Source organism: Schistocerca gregaria, chromosome 10 (assembly GCF_023897955.1).
Source record: "Schistocerca gregaria isolate iqSchGreg1 chromosome 10, iqSchGreg1.2, whole genome shotgun sequence".
Lineage (NCBI taxonomy): Eukaryota > Metazoa > Arthropoda > Insecta > Orthoptera > Acrididae > Schistocerca > Schistocerca gregaria.
The window spans coordinates 38,448,829-38,467,255 of NC_064929.1; the positions used below are offsets into that span (position 1 = coordinate 38,448,829).

General features: G+C 50.9%; 3 non-coding genes across 3 annotated transcripts; all 3 read left to right on the plus strand.

The window, feature by feature from the left end:
* The first annotated feature begins 215 nt into the window (after positions 1–215).
* Positions 216–288, plus strand: Trnak-cuu (transfer RNA lysine (anticodon CUU)). The gene has a single exon. It is a non-coding gene; the product is annotated as a tRNA-Lys (tRNA).
* Positions 289–7,760: 7,472 nt separating this feature from the next.
* On the plus strand, positions 7,761–7,832 carry Trnat-agu (transfer RNA threonine (anticodon AGU)). Its single transcript has one exon. It is a non-coding gene; the product is annotated as a tRNA-Thr (tRNA).
* Positions 7,833–8,360: 528 nt separating this feature from the next.
* Trnar-ucg (transfer RNA arginine (anticodon UCG)) lies at positions 8,361–8,433 on the plus strand. The gene has a single exon. It is a non-coding gene; the product is annotated as a tRNA-Arg (tRNA).
* Positions 8,434–18,427: the final 9,994 nt, after the last annotated feature.

Genomic DNA, 18,427 nt, shown 5'->3' on the forward strand with positions numbered 1-18,427 from the left:
TCACATCATGTATGTGTGTTAATTTTGACGAAACTAGCTCTGTAGATTGTCATGCAATTCCTTTACCTCTCAGAAATGATTATGAAATAAAAGTGAAGTACGTGACGAGTGCGACGTTAGAAAAACATTAAGAAGCATGGAGAGATTCTGTATGGGACCACCCAACCCAAACGAGTACTGTGTGATCTGCTAACCAGCAGATATCCATCGAGGCAGCACAGCTATCTCAGTCGGTAGAGCATGAGACTCTTATTCACAGGGTCGTGGGTTCGAGCCCTACGCTGGGCGGAACAGATTTTTTTTCTGCTGCAGATGTAAATTACCGATTTTCTGACTAACGTGATGTAATGGAAATAGCAACTTTAAAATTTGCCTACGTCTCCATCAGTCGCAAGAAAACTGTATTTGAAGGTGAAGGTGATTTTGTAGACATGTGTGAAAGTCATGTTCTGAAGTGCAGGTGGTTTTGTTTGGAGAGAACATCGGCTACGTGTCAGATGTGTAGCCAAGCGGTAATGGGTCGCTATAGCGGCTAATATTAGTCGAAAATATTAAGTGTTGTCAGCTGAAGTCTGATGATTCAGACGACCGTACTGACGAAGTACTCAGAAGTTCCGCTACGCCGCGCCTCTTTAGCTCAGTGGGCGCAGTCAGCCGGCAGCGGCCTTGGCGGGCGGACGAGGGTTGTTTTCGCTCTCGCCTGTGGCGGTCGCGTGTTGTTTGGTGAGTGTGCGCATTGCTACGTAGTTTTATTGTGGCGTGATGAATTGCATTCGACTATAATGGATCAACTTATACGGAAAGACACGTTGAAATTGAGTTTTGACCCTCATTATGCACGACCCAAATCCTTTGAGGTTGAGTTATTTATTAGAGACGTCATGAAAATAACTATTGATGATATGATTGGCATTCACCTGTCTATCGTCAGCAGTACGGTGTACCTCAAATTGTTGAATCCCGAGAAATGCGAGCAGGTCGTTCAATCTTGTGGAGGAGTGTTGAAGTTCAACCATTCTGACGGCAATGTTGGTGATGTCAGAATTTCGCTTGCTGGTCTCGGAGTGAAAACTGTTCGCATATTTGAATTACCCTTTGAAATTTCCGCTGACCAGATTAATGCCAAATTGAGGGAATATGGAACAGTCATCAGCAATACGGCAGAAAAGTGGTAGACCATGCATATTTTCCCAGTGCTAAACGGTGTCCGTCAGGTGAAGATAGATATGTTAAAGCACATTCCGTCCTACATCACTGTGTGTGGCTACAGGGCCATAGTGATTTATGACGGGCAGCCTAGAACTTGTGCGGGATGTGGGTCCACAGAACTTATCCGTGCTCAGTGTGTCCAATGACGCGTGGCGCAAATACCGGCCGGTGAGCGTGAGTTGCGCGGCCCGACGTCTACGTTGCCATTATCATACGTCGCCGCCGCTCGGGCTAATGTCACCTCGGAACCTAGTTTATATGTTTCGCTAGAGGGTTTGCACGCAGTGCACGAAGGCGCTACACCAATGGAAGCGAACGATGTACCGAATGTTCCTTTTTCACACACCCAGAAGGAGGGCAATACTCACTCTCAGATGGGGCACCCACCGGACACCGAAAGTATTCCGGCGGGCGTACCGGTTCGAGACGACAAGTCCGACGTGGACCGGATGGAGTCGATCGAGATGGCTGGCCACCAGCCCCCGCGGTCTCCCAAATCTCAGAAGAAACGCCGGCTAGCACATCAAGGGGCAGAAGCAAAGGCGCCAATATTGGGTGAAAAGGCGAACCACGCCAGACAGAAACTGACTGAAGTAACTGACCCATCGTCGTCGGCAACCAGCAAAACGGCAAAAAAATCTCGGACAGACGAATCGGACACTGGTCACGGACGATCGCCCTCAGGGGACCCTGCGGTGGCCGATTCCTTGGATCCGAACCCTATGCCTGAAAGTTCCAAGCTCTCGGATTGCGATATGAACGCAGACAAGTTCGTGTGCGATTGGTCAGATGACGTTGAAGAGGGTGGTCAGGAAGAAGATTTAGTACGGGATCGGCGCGGTATAGAGAATCCGTCATCAGAAGCTCAAGCAGGTGTGTCCCACCAGCAACACACGGCTACCGCCGGCGTCGGTGCAGTGGCTGATGACGCGGACATCTTTTAGATGATGTTCGCCACATCAATAGTAGGCATATTGTCACGTACACCTCTGTTCTCATGACGTCCTTGCAAGCTTACCGCATTGCGACATTGAACATCAATAAGATCAGTAGCCCTCTCAACTTAAAAAACCTTCAAGATTTTCTCTATGCCGCTGATATTGATCTCATTATGCTGCAGGAAGTGACCAATATTAACCTTGACCGTATCACAGGTTACAATGCCGTCGTTAATCCTGGAAATGGTACTGAACTAGGGACCGCGATCATGGCTAAGGAAGGGATAGTGATGTCACATATCGAACGCCTGGCGAATAGCAGAGGTATAGCGACTACTATCGATACTACCAGATTTATTAATCTCTACGCCCCTTCCGGTTCTGGGAGACGACGACAGAGAGCAGAGTTTTTTAAAGATGGCATTGTGCCACTTTTCACACCACCTTCAGACCAACTTATATTCGCTGGTGATTTTTATCTGTGTACTCAGTCCCAAAGACCAGACACTAAATTTCAATCCGTCCGGCGAGCTTCGCGCCATCATTGAAGAGTTAAATTTAATAGACACATGGGAGCATAGACACGGTGACAGGCCCGGATTCACATTCGTTGCTGGTCACTCAGCTAGCCGCGTCGATAGAATCTACGCATCAGCAAATATGAGTGAACATGTTTTGCAGGCAGAGCTATGGCCGACTGTCTTTACAGATCATGTGGCATATTTATGTACCGTCAATTTAGCCAAACAAGGGACGTACAGGGCAAGGGGACATGGAAAGTAAATGTAGTGCGTTTAACAGAACCCGAGTGTCACACAGTCTTCCGCAACACGTGGGCAGAATGCGAACGAAAGTTTCCCGCATACGACTCTGCCATTACGTGGTGGGTAAAATGTGCAAAACCCGCCTTAACAAAAGCGATGAAGAATTATTCCAGAGATCGATGTGCCTGGCAGAAGCAAACCCTGGAATTCTACTTTCAGTGTTTAATGGATTTATATCGAGAAGATGCAACGGTAATAGCAAATCGTATGCATATTAAACGAATACAGGCTACGATTTTAACCCTCAAACGGAAGCAATTGGAAGGCTGTAAAGTCAGGACACGTCTGCAAAACACCGTACAGGACGAAACGACATCAATGTATCATGTTATTCGCGAACAGAAAAGGGGGCACAGAAAGATATTGACAGAACTGCACACTACAGATGGTCGACACTTACACCACCAGCGCAACATACGAGACGAGATTTATAAACATTTCACAGCACAGTTAACGGAACACCCGGTGGATATAGCGGCGCAGCAAGCCCTCATGGCACGCCGTTTCGCGACATTGAGCACGGAAGAAGCAGACGGCCTCGCTGCAGTAATAACTGACGATGAAGTAGCGGACGCCATTCGAGGGAGCCCACAGAATAAATCGCCTGGCCCCGACGGATTACCGGCCGAGTTTTATAGAACTTTTCGACACAATTTAGTTCCAAAGATGACCATGGTCTGTAATGATATCCTAAACGCTGGAGATGATATCCTAAGGGAATACTGTGAGGGCATAGTGGTATTGGTCCCCAAAACCCCAGCGGGCAAGACAGTCGACAATCTCCGACCGATTACATTACTTAATATGGATTATAAGATATTCGCGCGGGTCATGATGCAGCGATTCAGTACGGTACTCAGTACTGTCACGGGGGCCTATCAAACGAGCGTTGGGAAAACTAGAAACATCCAGCAGACGTTAAGCGAATATAGAGATATCATAGCTACAGCCGCCGCTTGTGACATCCGATGCGCTCTAGTCTCGCTAGATTTTGAAAAAGCATTCGATAAAGTCAGTCACTCATATCTTCTGTGCGTGATGGCAGCAATGAATTTTCCACGGAAAGTTATTGACACTGTTACACTCCTGCTGAGAAACGGAACATCCAAGATCTGTCTCAAAGGACAACTAAGTAAACCTATATCCATCACTAGGTCGGTCCGACAAGGTTGCCCGATGTCAATGGCTTTGTTTGCAGTTGCTCTTGAACCCTTGCTGTTCTCCCTGACGCAAGACCTTCCGAGATTACGTATACATGGCCAGAAGATTGTCTTCCAGGCATTTGCGGATGACGTCAGTTTCGTGGTGACGAAAGTTGAAGACTTAGAACGCGCGTTTCAGCTGATAAACACTTATGAAGCCGCCTCAGGAGCGAAAGTCAACTGTAAAAAGTCTGTCGTTATGGCACTTGGTAGGGGACTAGAACTTGTCAATAGCCGTTCACTAAAAAGGATGGCAACTTTTAAATGTCTCGGCATTGAATACACGCGCAGCATCCGCTGCACGGCTGCTCTTAACTATAGGAGATTGTTGGCACAAATTCGGGCCGGCATACGGCAACATCATTTGCGAAATCTCAACGCCATACAAAGAGTGCTTTTAGTCAATACTTACATCGTTTCAAAAGTCAATTATGTCGCGCAAATCCTCCCAATACCAAAGGTCATAGCACAACGCATGCTTGCGGCGCTTGGCCACTTTGTCAGTAGGGGACAAATTTTCAAAGTCGCATTTGAAACCTTGACGCTCCCCATGGGAAAGGGCGGCCTCAATCTGACTGATGTTTACCACAAAGCGAAAGCATTATATATCAGCAACGTGTATAAACAATGGCAACGAACAACACATTCCTTAACGGCCCTTCTTCTCCATGAAATCGCACCAGCCAGCATGACGCCTCCTGTCAACGTAAGTCACATCCCGACTGCATTATGCCACTTTAGTAATTTTTTCCTAGATTACAGCTATGTTCAATGCACCATACCTGAGAATGATCTTTACAGGGTCAGAGCTCTTTACAGCTGCCTGACGGACAGTAAATCGCGGAACAGAATAGAAGTAAAGTATAAAGACTGCAATTGGGCAAAGATCTGGGAAAACATTCACGACGCACACTTACCATCGCAGGTGCGGTCTACGTGGTACATGGCGGTCAATAGGATCATACCGACAAATTCAAAGCTACACATGATTCACTTGTCCGACACTCCGAATTGCGTTCACTGTACTTTACTAGATACCATTGAACATCGCTTTCTATGCGACGATGTGAAGGACATCTGGATTCTCTTTGCGCGGAAGCTCTCAAGTATGCTGCGTACTCCACCTAGGATGATTACTCCAGCTGGACTCCTCACTCCCGATGCCGTTCCATACCCCCCACCCCCCTCAAAACGACGAGCAGTCAATTGGCTTCAAGGTCAGACGGTGTATTATATATTATCGGCGCCAGAAAAAAATAAAGAAGACTGTTGGTTATACCTACTAACTCAACACCAGAAACTTCAACGAATAGACAAATATAGAGAAAAGTATGCGTCTTTCCTACTCCGAACATTAACGTAGAGAGATATTCATCCAGGGCGACGTCTGCAGTACGAAACTACTGCCGGATGGCCCCTTCAGAATTATAATGGCCGCAATTAGGATCCGGATTGCGGGAATCGAACGGTCACGAATATGCGACGGACCGCCCCGACAGTGGTGACACTTTGGGGGGCGATGCCTCTCCTGTCGACAGCAATACGAGACTGCTCTACAGGAACCACGTGGAATTTCGGAGATCTAATACTCACATTACAATTATTCTTTTCTTACTTATTTAGGAAGATTCGTTTATATGCACGGAAGACGTGATTCTTTTATGTTTCAATCTCCCATAAAAGAGGAGGAGAAGATTTGTTCCTTCATGCTGCGGAAGACTCCAGCACCCTCCAGTTTATTTTCACATATGCAGTCTTCCCTGGACGTTGTGATGAGTTACTCACATTCTCGCAGAAGAGTTAATTTGTTTAATCCCCACATGCAATATAGTGTTTTAACCAACTATCCAAATGCATACAGAAGAGCATTAAACTGTCACACGAATATTATTTAATATAAACGGTGACTTTTTTTATGGCGGAGAAGCCGAGCCGATGAAGGCAATTTTGGCGAGCGTGAGGACGGGCTAGAAGGGGTGGATGGAGGCCCGAAAAAAAAAAGAGTATGATTAATGCTTTGGTTGCAGGAGGTCCCGGGTTCAAATCCCGGACAGCCCCTACTTTTCACTAAAAAAAAAAAAAGTGTTAGTGCACTGCCTAAGCAAACCAGGGGTCGTGAGTTCCATCCTCACAGGAGGAAGACGAATTTTGGAAATCAGTTGCGCGTCATTTGCTATAGCAAACAGTATCTGTGATGACGAACAATTAGCGACAGGCGTTTTATTAAGAATTACTCTCAGATGTGATTAAGGCGTATGGCGCAGATAAAGCATTTGCCAAAGCGGTACGGCATAAGGTGGGACGAGGCAGTCAGAATTACATTTTATAGATTTTTTCTCACAAATCTCTGAGCCTCTCGCGGTCGTCGTCGTCGTCGTCGTCGTCATCGTCGTCGCGGCCGCCGCTTCTGCAGTAGTAGCAAATTGCCATCGTAGCAAATGCGGCGAGGGACACCCTGCCATCGATTCCGAATGCTCAAAGTGTGTGGTCTTGTTTTCCTGTCTATGTTTGGTCGGTCTCGTAAGAGGTTGAATGTAACGAATGGGTGGGAAAGAGTAAGGGGCAGCGGCTGTGTGGAACGAAAACACAATTCCTCAGGGGGTGTGAGCGTTTCGAGATTAGTCGTATATAAGTTACACTTTGTTGTCAGTGACAGTATGGCCTAATGGATAAGGCGTCGGACTTCGGATTCGAAGATTTCAGGTTCGAGTCCTGTCACGGTCGTGTTTTTCCAGTTCTGAAAAAGAAACATACCGTTTTAATGTAGCAATTGAACAGTACGAAACCGTCTGAATGTTGCTGTTGACCATTTTGTGCTTGGAGATGGTCTTGAGCTTGAAACACACACAACAAGACCGGTGTTAACTAGCGAAATGGTCGGCAGAGTGCCCTCACCGCGAGGATTGAGTGGCACTTGCACATCTAAAACAACGTCGGAAAGTAACTCGTTCGGCTTATGAGTCACGTCAGGTATGTGTGTTAATTTTGACGAAACTAGCTCTGCAAATTGTCATGCAATTCCATTACCTCTCAGAAATGATTATGAAATAAAAGTGAAGTACGTGACGAGTGTGAAGTTAGGAAAACATTAGGCAGCATGGCGGGATTCTGTATGGGACCAACCAACCCAAACGAGTACTGTGTGATCTGCTACCCAGCAGGTATCCAACGAGGCAACACTGCTAGCTCAGTCGGTAGAGCATGAGACTCTTAATCACAGGGTCGTGGGTTCGAGCCCTAAGCTGGGCGGAACCGAATTTTTTTCCGATGCAGATGTAAATTACCGATTTTCTGATTAACGTGATGTAATGGAAATAGCAACTTTAAAATTTGCCTACGTCTCCATCACTAGCAAGAAAACTGTATTTGAAGGTGAAGGTGATTTTGTAGACATGTGTGAAAGTCATGTTCTGAAGTGCAGGTGGTTTTGTTTGGAGAGAACATCGGCTACGTGTCAGATGTGTAGCCAAGGAGTAATGGGTCGCCATAGCTGCAAATATTACTCGAAAATATGAAGTGTTGTCAGCTGAAGTCTGATGATTCAGACGACCGTACGGACGAAGTACGCAAAAGTGCCGCTAGGCGGTGCCTGTTTAGCTCAGTGGTAGAGCATTGGTCTAGTAAACCAGGGGTCGTGAGTTCAATCCTCACAGGAGGAAGACGAATCTTGGAAATCAGTTGCGCGTGTTGGCCATATATCAAACAGTATCTGTGATGAGGAACAATTAGCGACAGACGTTTTATTAAGAATTACTCTCAGATGTGATTAAGGCGAATGGCGCAGATAAAGAATTTGCCAAAGCGGTACGGCATAAGGTGGGACGAGTCAGTCTGAATTACATTTTATAGATGTATTTCTGACAAATCTCAGAGCCTCTCGTCGTCGTCGTCGTCGTCGTCGTCGTCGTCGTCGTCGTCGTCGTCGTCGTCGTCGCCGCCGCTTCTGCAGAAGTAGCAAATGGCCATCGTAGCAAATGCGGCGAGGGACACCCTGCCATCGATTCAGAATGCGCAAAGTGTGTGGTCTTGTTTTCCTGTCTCTGTCTGGTCGGTCTCGTAAGAGGTTGGATGTAACGAATGGGTGGGAAAGAATAAGGGGCAGCGGCTGTGTGGAACGAAAACACAATTCCTCAGGGGGTGTGAGCGTTTCGAGAAGAGTCGTATATAAGTTATACTCGGTCGTCAGTGACCGTGTGGCCTAATGGATATGGCGTCGGACTTCGTATCCGAAGATTGCAGGTTCGAATCTTGTCACGGTCGTGTTTTTCCAGTTCTGAATAAGAAACATGCCGTTTTAATGTAGCAATTGAGCAGTACGAAACCGTCTGAATGTTGCTGTTGACCATTCTGTGCTTGGAGATGGTCTTGAGCCTGAAACACACACAACAAGACCGGTGTTAACTAGCGAAATGGTCGGCAGAGTGCCCTCACCGCGAGTTTTGACTGGCACTTGCACATCTAAAACAACGTCGGAAAGTTACTCGTTCGGCTTTTGAGTCACATCAGGTATTTGTGTTAATTTTGACGCCGCTACCTCTGCATATTGTCATGCAATTCCTTTACCTCTCAGAAATGATTATGAAATAAAAGTGAAGTACGTGACGAGTGTGACGTGAGGAAAACATTATGCAGCATGGAGAGATTCTTATGGGACCTCCCAACCCAAACGAGTACAGTGTGATCTGCTACCCAGCAGGTATCCAACGAGGCAGCACGGCTAGCTCAGTCCGTAGAGCATGAGACTCTTATTCACAGGGTCGTGGGTTCGAGACCTACTCTGGGCGGAACGGAATTTTTTTCCGCTGCAGATGTAAATTACCGATTTTCTGTTTAACGTGATGTAATGGAAATAGCAACTTTAAAATTTGCCTACGTCTCCATCAGTCGCAAGAAAACTGTATTTGAAGGTGAAGGTGATTTTGTAGACATGTGTGAAAGTCATATTCTGAAGTGCAGGTGGTTTTGTTTGGAGAGAAATCCGCTACGTGTCAGATGTGTAGCCAAGCAGTAATGGGTCGCCATACCTGCAAATATTAGTCGAAAATATGAAGTGTTGTCAGCTGAAGTCTGATGATTCAGACGACCGTACGGACGAAGTACGCAAAAGTGCCGCTAGGCGGCGCCTGTTTAGCTCAGTGGTAGAGCATTGGTCTAGTAAACCAGGGGTCGTGAGTTCCATCCTCACAGGAGGAAGACGAATCTTGGAAATCAGTTGCGCGTCGTGGCCGTATAGCAAACAGTATCTGTGATGAGGAACAATTAGCGACAAGCGTATTATTAAGAAATACTCTCAGATGTGATTAAGGCGAATGGCGCAGATAAAGCATTTGCCAAAGCGGTACGGCATAAGGTGGGACGAGGCAGTCTGAATTACATTTTATAGATGAATTTCTGACAAATCTCAGAGCCTCTCGTCGTCGTCGTCGTCGTAGCCGCCGCCGCTTCTGCAGAAGTAGCAAATGGCCATCGTAGCAAATGCGGCAAGGGACACCCTGCCATCGATTCCGAATGCGCAAAGTGTGTGGTCTTGTTTTCCTGTCTATGTTTGGTCGGTCTCGTAAGAGGTTGATGTAACGAATGGGTGGGAAAGAGTAAGGTGCAGCGGCTGTGTGGAACGAAAACACAATTCCTCAGGGGCGTGAGCGTTTCGAGATGAGTCGTATATAAGTTGTACTTTGTCGTCAATGACCGTGAGGCCAAATGGATAAGGCGTCGGACTTCGGATCCGAAGATTGCAGGTTCGAATCCTGTCACGATCGTGTTTTTCCAGTTCTGAAAAAGAAACATACCGTTTTAATGTAGCAATTGAGCAGTACGAAACCGTCTGAATGTTGCTGTTGACCATTCTGTGCTTGGAGATGGTCTTTAGCCTGAAACACACACAACAAGACCGGTGTTACCTAGCGAAATGGTCGGCAGAGTGCCCTCACCGCGAGTTTTGACTGGCACTTGCACATCTAAAACAACGTCGGAAAGTAACTCGTTCGGCTTTTGAGTCACATCAAGTATGTGTGTCAATTTTGGCGCCGCTAGCTCTGCAGATTGTCATGCAATTCCTTTAACTCTCAGTAATAAATATGAAATAAAAGTGAAGTACGTGACGAGTGTGACGTTAGGAAAACATTAGGAAGCATGGAGAGAATCTGTATGGGACCACCCAACCCAAACGAGTACTGTGTGATCTGCTACGCAGCCGGTTTTCAACGAGGCAGCATGACTAGCTCAGTCGGTAGTGCATAAGACTCTTATTCACAGGGTCGTGGGTTCGAGCCCTACGCTGGGCGGAACGGAATTTTTTTCCGCTGCAGATTTAAATTACCGATTTTCTGATTAACGTGATGTAATGGAAATAGCAACTTTAAAATTTGCCTACGTCTCCATCAGTCGCAAGAAAACTGTATTTGAAGGTGAAGGTGATTTTGTAGACATGTGTGAAAGTCATGTTCTGAAGTGCAGGTGGTTTTGTTTGGAGAGAACATCGGCTACGTGTCAGATGTGTAGCCAAGCAGTAATGGGTCGCCATAGCTGCAAATATTAGTCGAAAATATGAAGTGTTGTCAGCTGAAGTCTGATGATTCAGACGACCGTACGGACGAAGTTCGCAAAAGTGCCGCTAGGCGGCGCCTGTTTAGCTCAGTGGTAGAGCATTGGTCTAGTAAACCAGGGTTCGTGAGTTCCAGCCTCACAGGAGGAAGACGAATCTTGGAAATCAGTTGCGAATCGTGGCCGTATGGCAAACAGTATCTATGATGAGGAACAATTAGCGACAGGCGTATTATTAAGAATTACTCTCAGATGTGATTAAGGCAAATGGCGCGGATAAAGCATTTGCCAAAGCAGTACGGCATACCGGCTACTACCCCGACCTGTGGAAAACCTCCCGGATCCTGATGTTCCTCAAGCCCGACAAACCGCCTTCCGCTGTCTCCTCCTACCGTCCCATCAGCCTTACCTCGGTCTTCAGCAAGGTCCTGGAATCCATTCTTACCCGCCGCCTACACAAGCACCTTCACCAACACCGCCTCCTCCCCCCTACCCAATGTGGCTTTCGGCCGTCCTTCTCAGCCGATGACCTCCTCCTTCACCTCACTCACCTCCTCTCCGAACAACTCAATTCCCGTCGTTCCGCCATCTTCCTTTCCCTCGACCTCGAACGCGCATATGACCGTGTGTGGCATTCCGGTCTCCTTTTCAAGCTCCAAACCTTTGCTCTTCCTCTCAACTATGTCCGTCTGGTCGCTTCCTTCCTTTCCCACCGTCCTTCCTATGTCACCATCCACAACACTGATTCCTACACCTTCTACCCCTCCGCCGGTGTGCCCCAAGGTTCCGTCCTTTCCCCTCTTCTCTACCTCCTTTACACGGCAGACATGCCTCCACCTGCACCTCCCCTACACCTTCTCCAGTACGCCGATGACACTGCCTTCCTTGCCCTCGCTCCCACCCTGCAACGCTCCCAGCACCTTCTCCAATCCTATCTTGACCGGTTCACCACTTGGTGTAACCAGTGGTTGCTCAAGGTCAATCCTTCCAAGACCCAGGCGATCATTGTAGGCAAAACCACTCGTTCCTTCCGTCTCCTTGATTTCTATCTTACTATTTATGGCCGTCCCATCACCCTCACACCTACTCTCAAGTACCTTGGTGTCACCCTCGACCGTCGCCTCTCCTGGAACCCACATCTCCGGACGATCCAAGCCAAGGCACGCTCCCGCCTCCGCCTCCTTAAGCTCCTTTCTGGCCGTACATGGGGTCTGGACCCTTCCACCATCCTCTACACCTACAAGTCCCTCATCCGTCCTATCCTTTGCTATGCTCATCCCGCCTGGATCTCTGCCCCTCCTACCTTCTACAAGTCCATTCAGATCCTAGAACGCCATGCGCTCCGCCTCGCCTATCGCATCCGTCTCCCTTCCCCCACGCGGATCCTCTATGACCTGATTCCCTTCCCGCACCTCCTCCTTTTCCTCGAACGGTTACGGATCCTCTACACCTCCCGCAAGCTTGATCCTCCACACCCTCTTGTCTCTCCCATCCTCTCCCACCCCAACCCGCTGCCGCGCCTGCATTCCTATATCCCACCTGCTCTCCATCTTTACACCCTCCACACCCTCTCCCTCGGTGGCTTCCGTCAACTCCCCCTCCCTGATGATGCCCTCCTCCCCTCCATCTACCCCTCCTACCAACTTTGAGCCTTACCTTCCCTCTCCTCTCCTTTTCCTGTGGGCACCCTCTCTCCCTTCTCTCCCTCCCTCCCCTCCCCTTTCTCCTTGGGCTTCCACTCCCCCTACCCTCCCCCTTCTCCTCCATCCCTCTCCTCCACTGGCATCTTCCCCTCCCCCTCTCTCTCCTCTTCCCCACACCTTTTCCCCTTGGCAGGCCACGACTCTGCTGTCTTCCATCAGTTACTTTCATCGTCCTACGCCGAAGACCATCGCATGTGTTTGTGCCTCGACTCTCCTGCAGTGTGTTTGTGTTTCGTCGTTTGTGCTCCGCTGGTTCACGTGTGGCCATCTGCCATCTGCGTTTGTGCACCGTGTTTCTCCGCTTTTATCCATTGTGCTGCGCACGTGACCGACTCCGTTTTAACTCTGTTTTGTCTACTGTTTGTACCCCGCCGTCTTGATTGTTTTTATATCTCACTCATCTCTGTTCTGTGTATACTCTGAGGCCGAAGAGCGGCATACTTGGTCCGCTGCCGGCCTACCTGTTTGTCACAGGTATTAAAATCACAATAAAGGAAAAAAAAAAAAAAAAAAAAAAACAGTACTGCCACCTTCTTCGGCGTAACTCGAGAGGGTTGCGCCCTTCGATATTATTGTCGTTAATATCGAAGTGCTAGGAGTTTCAGTGATCGCTGCAGCTGCCGCCGCCGCCGCCGCCGCCGCCGCCGCCGCCGCCGCCGCCGCCGGTCTCCCGCCGACGCCGGTTGAAGCCATCGTATCCGGTTCCTGCCGCTGCTGCTGTTGCCGACCGCCGCCGCCGCCGCCGCCGCCGCCGCCGTCGGCGCCGCATCTGGTTCCTGCCGCCGCTGCCGCTGCTCGCCGCCGACGCCGCCGCCGCTCCCTGCCCGTCTTTCGTTCTGTCGTCTCTGCTTACGTCTTACCCTTCCTCTTCGTCAGTCTCTTGTCCTTGTCCTTTGACTGTCCCCTGTTATTTTCCCTCTTTTCCCCTCTCCCACTTATCCTCTCACCATGACAACCCCCACAACTACCGCCACTACTACTGCAATCGTGTACACGTCCCCCTCACTTGCTGCCACCACCATCACGTGGTGTGCTCAATCACCGCCTCCCCCATATATTCGCCCCCTTCTCACTCTTCCCACCCCCGCTCATTTTGTTGCTCCCTCCCCTGTTCCTACCCCCCATGCCTTACGTGACCCATTCCCTCCCCTCCCACATGTAACTCATGCCACCCCCGCCAGGGTTGTTGCCCGTCAGGCCACCACCCACGCTACACCATCATCATCGTCATCACCATCACCATCACCATCGCCCTCTCCATCGCCAGTGCCAACCACTGCCACTGCATCTTCTGTGGCGCCAGCTCCAGCTCCAGCGCCAGCACCAGCACCACCACCAGTGCCTGCACCGCCGGTGGGACCTGCATCTCCCGCCATCTCCCGGTCGTCCCCATCCCTCACACCTCTTCCCATCCCTCTCCTGCTGTGAAACGTCCCAGCGGCACCCCAGCCTCTTCTGCTCCCAAGAAGTCGCCGACTGTCCCCCCTCCAATCCCCCAGGATGCCATGGATACCACCCCACCTGCCCTATCTACTCCCTCCTCTACCTCCCCCTCCTACAGGTACCTCCTTTCTCACCCTGATCCCTCTCTCCTGGAGGCCCGCAATCTTACCCTTCTCCTCCGCCAGCACTTCCCCGGAGCCCCGATCTCCCTTCTCACCCCCCGTCGGGACTCCGTCCTGATCACATCCCCCAGCCCCACCCTCCACTCCGACATCCTCTCCCGCATTCCCCTCACCTCGTTTGGTCCCCATGCCTCCCTTGCCCCTGCTCCCTCCCCCTCCTCATCCCGACAACCCCAGCCGCCCCGTCGCCCACCGACCCTCACTGCCGTGATCACTCGGCTTAGCCCGATGATCACGGAGGAGGAGGTGTTGGCGGAGCTGAAGGCCCATTACTATCTAGAGGTTCGAGCTGTCCGCCGGATTCACAATCCAGCCGGCCCCACCCGCCTCATGCGGGTGTTCTTCGAGCATGCTCCCTCCATAGACCTCCTCCTCAAGGAGGGTGCCCTCCTTTTCAACCGCCGTTATAATGTCGACCAATCCCACTCCCTTCCACAGTCCATCCGCTGCCAGAGGTGCTTGCGCTATAATGCACATCCTACATCTGAGTGCCGCGAGGCCCCCGTCTGTCCGCACTGCAAAGAAGCACACTTCCTCCGGCAGTGCCCCAACCTTCAGTCCCCCCCCTCCTGTAACACCTGTAACCTCCAACACCCAACCTACTCCCAAAAGTGCAAGGCCCGACCCCCTCCCTCCGCTCCTGAACTCACTGTCCCTGTCCGCCCCTTGGATGCCCCACCCCTCCCGGCAATTCCCTCCGTCCCCCCCCACAGCTGAGGACATCATCCGCTTTGTAACCGTTGTCCTTCAGAACATCCACCCCTTTCAGCGCCCCCACACCCTCCAGCAGATATCCCTTGCCGCCCGTTCCGTCTTCCAGCTCAACACTTACGCCACCTACTCCCATAACCAGGCCCATTTTACCTTCTCCCGTCTCGACACCCTCGTCTAAATTCCCACTATGGCGCGACAGCAACGTATCCTGTTTAACAACATCCGTTCCCTTCCTGTCAACAAGAATCTCCTTATGCATACCCTCACCACCCACTGAGTGGATGCCTTCCTCCTAAACGAAACATTTCTCCAGCCCCACCATACTGTCCATACCTCGCCCTACCTCCTTCACCGCTCTGACAACCCCCTCGCGATAGCGCGTGGCGGAGTTGCCATTGGCCACCATCGCCAGATCCCTGTTCGGCTCCAACCCCTCCTTCCCAACCCCACGGAACACCTGATCCTTAGTCTATTCTTCCCCGGCCTCACCGTTACCTGCGCCACCATCTATGTCCGCCCCTCTGCCCCTATTCCTTTTGACTTCCTTTCCCACATCGACCGTACCTTCTCCTCCTACGTGATTGCCGCAGATCTCAATATCCATAGTCGCTCCGCCACCCAGTTACGGCGGTGGCATCGGTTCCTCGCCACCATCCAAGGAGATGTCCTTCCTCTTCCCCAACACACCCGCCCTGAATCCAATACCACACCCGATGTCGTCCTAGCCTCCCCCAACCTCCTTGGCCGCATAGCGGTGGACGTCCTCGACCCTATTGGCAGTGACCATCTCCCTGTCCTTCTTACAATATCAGACGGTCGTCGCCCCCGTCCCGATCCTCGTCTTGACCCTTCCCCCAAGTATGTCCATGATTACTCCCGTGCCGACTGGAAAGCATACCGGGATACCCTTACTACCCGAGTCGATAGCCACCCCCTCACCTACCACCGCCCACATGACATAACCCATGCCGCATCCTTTCTCCAGCAGACCTTGTCTGAGGCCGTGGAGGCCCACATCCCTACCGTCGCCATCCACCCGCACCGTCCCACTTTACCCCCACAGGCCGTCCTTCGAGAATCCCGTCGTCTCTACCGTGCCTTCCTCCACACGCGTGACCGGGACACACTACAACGCCACCGGCAACTCCAGAGACACATCCGGAACTTGCTCGCGGCTAAGAAACGCCGGGACTGGCGACAGACATGCACCCGTCTTAATGCTACCCTACGTATTAACTCGTCCAAATACTGGTCAGCCTTCCGCCGCCTTACTGGATCAAACCCCCCCCCCCCCTTACTATCCTCTCCTTCATAATGACAATCCCTTTCCTGACAACCTTAGTAAGGCCAACCATTTTGCCTCCTACCTCACCGATGTCTTTACCATCCCTGACGATCCCCAGTTCGATTATTCCCTCTTCCCCGATGTCCGCGATCGAACTGACACCTCTATCCCTCCACTAGCTCCTGGCTTCCAGTACTTGGACAACATTACACACACTGAACTCAATAACCCTATAACTACTCAAGACATCATCGATATACTCCGCACCAAACGCAACACTGCTCCTGGTCACGACCGTGTTACTTACCGTCACGTCCGTGAAGCTCCCGCCCCCTTCCTCTCCACCCTGGCCAGGCTGTACAATGTGGTCTTGTCCACCGGCTTCTACCCCGACCTGTGGAAAACCTCCCGGATCCTGATGTTCCTCAAACTCGATAAACCACCTTCCGCTGTCTCCTCCTACCGTCCTATAAGCCTTACCTCGGTCTTCAGCAAGGTCCTGGAATCCATTCTAACCCGCCGCATCCACCAGCATCTCCACCGGCACCGCTTCCTTCCCTCCACCCAATGTGGCTTTCGACCATCCTTCTCTGCCGATGACATTCTCCTTCACCTCACTCACCTCCTCTCCGAACAACTCAACTCCCGTCGCTCCGCCATATTCCTCTCCCTTGACCTTGAACGCGCCTATGACCGTGTGTGGCATTCTGGTCTCCTCTTCAAGCTCCAAACCTTTGCTCTTCCTATTAACTACGTCCGTCTGATCGCCTCCTTCATTTCCCACCGCCCTTCCTATGTAACTATCCACAACACTGATTCCTACACCTTCTACCCCTCTGCCGGTGTGCCCCAAGGTTCCGTCCTTTCCCCTCTTCTTTACCTTCTTTATACGGCGGACATGCCTCCGCCTGCACCCCCCCTTCATCTTCTCCAGTACGCCGATGACACCGCCTTCCTTGCCCTTGCACCCACCCTGCAACGCTCCCAGCACCTTCTCCAATCCCATCTGGACCGGTTCACCTCTTGGTGCAACCAGTAGTTGCTCAAGGTCAATCCTTCCAAGACCCAGGCAATCATCGTAGGCAAAACCACCCCTTCCTTCCGTCTCCTTGATTTCTATCTTACCATTTATGGCCGTCCTATTAACCTCACACCCACCCTCAAGTACCTTGGCGTCACCCTTGACCGTCGCCTCTCCTGGACCCCTCATCTCCGGACAATCCAAGCCAAGGCACGCTCCCGACTCCACCTCCTGAAGCTCCTTTCTGGCCGCATATGGGGTCTGGACCCCTCCACCGTCCTCCACACCTATAAATCTCTCATCCGCCCTATCCTCTGTTATGCCCATCAAGCCTGGATCTCTGCCCCGCCTACCTTTTACAAATCCCTTCAAATCCATGAACGGCATGCACTCCGCCTCGCCTATCGCATCCGCCACCCTTCCCCCACGCGGCTCCTCTATGACCTCATGCCCTTCCCACACCTCCTCCTCTTCCTCCAACGGATACGGATCCTCTACACCTCCCGCAAGCTTGATCCTCCCCACCCGCTTGTCTCTTCCATCCTCTCCCACCCCAACCCACTGCCGCGCCTGTACTCCTGTATCCCACCTGCTCTCCATCTTCACACTCTCCACACCCTCTCCCAAGGTGGCTTCCGCCGACTCCCCCTCCCGGATGATGCCCTCCTCCCCTCCGTCTACCCCTCCTACCAACTTTGAGCCTTGCCTTCCCCTCTCCTCTCATTTTCCTGTGGGCACCCTCTCTCCCTTCTCTCCCTCCCTCTCTCCCTCCTTCCATCCTTACCTCCCCTCCCCCTCTCCCTCGGCTTCCACCCCCCTCTTTTCGTTTTCTCCCCTCCTCCTCCCTGGCATCCTATCTCCCCCTCCCTCCTTCCCTCCCCCTGTTTTTTCCCTTGGCAGGCCCCCAGCTTTTCGCTGTGGACAGTGCCCCTGCAGCGCCGAAGCCCATCTCCGCAGTGTCCGTGTCTTTCGTCCCGTCTGTACCTCGAGTGTTTCTTCGTTTTCTGCTCCACCGTTCACCTGTGCTAGTGTTCTCTGTTCCGTGCTGTGCTGCCCGTTTTTTTTTTTTTTTTTTTTTTTTAAACTGAAACAGTGCTGCGTCGGTGAACAACTTCAATTCTTTTTATTCTCTGTTGTCTTCTGACTTTTGTCCTCCATGTCTGTGTTTTGAGATTATGTCTTCCTGTTTTTATCTCTTGTATGTTTCTTGTGGCCGAAGAGCGGCATATTAGGCCGCTGCCGGCCTACCTTTGTAGGTATAAAATGACAATAAAGGAAAAAAAAAAAGTACGGCATAAGGTGGGACGAGACAGTCTGGATTACATTTTATAGAAGTATTTCTGACAAATCCCAGAGCCTCTCG